The sequence below is a fragment of the Rattus norvegicus genome, chromosome 2 (assembly GCF_036323735.1).
Source record: "Rattus norvegicus strain BN/NHsdMcwi chromosome 2, GRCr8, whole genome shotgun sequence".
Lineage (NCBI taxonomy): Eukaryota > Metazoa > Chordata > Mammalia > Rodentia > Muridae > Rattus > Rattus norvegicus.
This window is the reverse complement of record NC_086020.1, coordinates 147696512-147699328: the sequence shown is the minus strand read 5'-3', so window position 1 is coordinate 147699328 and position 2817 is coordinate 147696512. Positions and strand designations below refer to the sequence as shown.

Genomic DNA, 2817 nt, shown 5'->3' with positions numbered 1-2817 from the left:
GGGAATCACTATCTCTGAACTCAAGCAGTAGGTCAACATGTAGAAGAATGCAGATTGATCCATGCTTATAACCCCGTACAAAGCTTAAGTCCAAGTGGATCAAGGACCTCCACATCAAACCAGATACACTCAAACTAATAAAAGAAAAAGTAGGAAAGTATCTCAAATACTGGAGAAAATTTCCTGAACATAACACCAATGGCTTATGCTCTAAGATCAAGAATCGACAAATGGGATCTCATAAAACTGCAAAGGTTCTGTAAGGCAAAGGACACTGTTCTTAGGACAAAAGGGCAACCAACAGATTGAGAAAAGATCTTTACCAATCCTACAATAGATAGAAGACTTATATCCAAAATATATAAAGAACTCAAGAAGTTAGACCGTAGGGAGACAAATAACCCTATTAAAAAATAGAGTTCAGAGCTAAACAAAGAATTCACAGCTGAGGAATGGTGAATGGCCCAGAAATACCTAAAGAAATGTTCAACATCTTTAGTCATAAGGGAAATGCCAATCAAAACAACCCTGAGATTTCACCTCACACCAGTGAGAATGGCTAAGATCAAAACCTCAGGTGACAGAGAATGCTGGCGAGGATGTGGAGAAAGTTGAACACTTCTCAACTGTTGGGATTGCAGACTGGTACAACCATTCTGGAAATCAGTCTGGACATTCCTCAGAAAGTTGGACATTGAACTACCTGAGGACCCAGCTTTACTTCTCTTGGGCATATACCCAAAAGATGCCCCAACTTATAACAAAGACACATGCTCCACTATGTTCATCGCAGCCTTATTTATAATAGCCAGAAGCTGGAAAGAACCCAGATGCCCTTCAACAGAGGAATGGATACAGAAAATGTGGTACATCTACACAATGGAATATTACTCAACTATCAAAACAATGACTTTATGAAATTCATAGGCAAATGGATGGAACTGGAAAATATCATCCTGAGTGAGGTAAGCCAATCTCAGAAAAACACATGGTATGCACTCATTGATAAGAGGCTATTAGCCCAAATGCTTGAATTACCCTAGATGCCTAGAACACAGGAAACTCAAGAGGGATGACCAAAATGGAATGCTTTACTCCTTCTTAAAAGGGGAACATGAATACCCTTGGCAGGGAATAGGGAGGCAAAGATTAAAACAGAGACAGAAGGAACACCCATTCAGAGCCTGCCCCACATGTGGCCCATACATATACAGCCATCCAATTAGACAAGATGGATGAAGCAAAGAAGTGCAGGCCGACAGGAGCCGGATGTAGATCGCTCCTGAGAGACACAGCCAGAATACAGCAAACACAGAGGCGAATGCCAGCAGCAAACCACTGAATTGAGAATAGGACCCCCGTTGAAGGAATCAGAGAAAGAACTGGAAGAGCTTGAAGGGGCTCGAGACACCATATGAACAAAAATGCCAATCAGAGCTTCCAGGGACTAAGCCACTACCCAAAGACTATACATGGACTGACCCTGGACTCTGACCTCATAGGTAGCAATGAATATCCTAGTAAGAACACCAGTGGAAGGGGAAGCCCTTGGTCCTGCGAAGACTGAACCCCCAGTGAACGAGATTGTTGGGGGGAGGGCAGTAATGGGGGGAGGATGGGTAGGGGTACACCAATATAGAAGGGGAGGAGGAGGGATTAGGGGGATGTTGGCCTGGAAACCGGGAAAGGGAATAACACTCGAAATGTAAATAAGAAATACTCAAGTTAATAAAGATAAAAAAAGAAAAAATATTATTCATTTGTATTTATTCTTTTAAGAACTAGCTATTTAAGAGTGAATGTGAGCCAATGTAGGATTCTTGGAAAATTTGCCAAACCCGATAGTGCCCTAGCTCAGATTTCTGCCACTGTCATGTCTGACTACCTATCACCCCACCCGCTACCCCCAACATCTCTCTGTTCTTTAAGAACATGGCAGCCTATACCAGGTCCGTAGATTAATGTTGGAAATTTGGTCTCTATGGTCCAATAATAGATCCTTATGTTCCACTTGATTTTTACAACGTCCAAGAACATTCTTATATTCTGTTTTCGGATGCTTGTAATGCTGAAGATGCTTTACATAATTTGGACAGAACATGCATTTGGGGACATCACATTGAAATTTAGTTCCCACAAGGGGATCAGAGGATACTACATCAAGTGAAAGCCAAGGAAGGAAGGAATATAGCTTGTTACAATATGGTAATTATGACTAGTATATAATTTCTCAGAGTTGAGTTATGAAAAGAGGAGATTAAGGAGTTGCTGTTTTGATTTTAATGATAGGAAATCAGATCCTACTGTCCTACAAATAGACCAACAGGAAGACCACAGCATAGCCAACGCCACTCTGCCAATGACAGATTCAAACCCTGAAATTGATCTTTTCAAGATCTAAATCCAATTCAAGATCATTGTCCAAGTCCCAGCCCAAGAAAGAGGGCAAAGCTAGGGGCCCTTATAAAACAGATTTCAAAACATTATAAGTGATGTTCAAAATAAAAGGAATCAAGGAAAAAGAACTACCTAGATCCAAATCTCACTCAAGAACAGAGTCTAGATCAAGAAATCACTGAACGATTGTACTTTGGGACAATTCTCCTTTCAAATAAAATGTATGAACATGTGTACTTTCTGAAGTTTAACTTACTGTTAAAATTTCTCTTCACTAGTTTTTTCAGAGTTGTCTTAGAAGGAAGTTGTAATGCCGTAATTGTTCATTTCTCAGTAGATTCTACATAATGTCCAAAGCTACCAGTAAATCAGGGTCTTAGTCTTCTTTTTCTCAGTCAACTGATCATAAGGAACACTTCC

General features: G+C 40.4%; 1 pseudogene; it reads left to right on the top strand.

The window, feature by feature from the left end:
* Nucleotides 1-1873: 1873 nt before the first annotated feature.
* On the top strand, nt 1874-2579 carry Srsf10-ps2 (serine and arginine rich splicing factor 10, pseudogene 2; annotated as a pseudogene).
* The last annotated feature ends 238 nt before the right edge of the window (nt 2580-2817 follow it).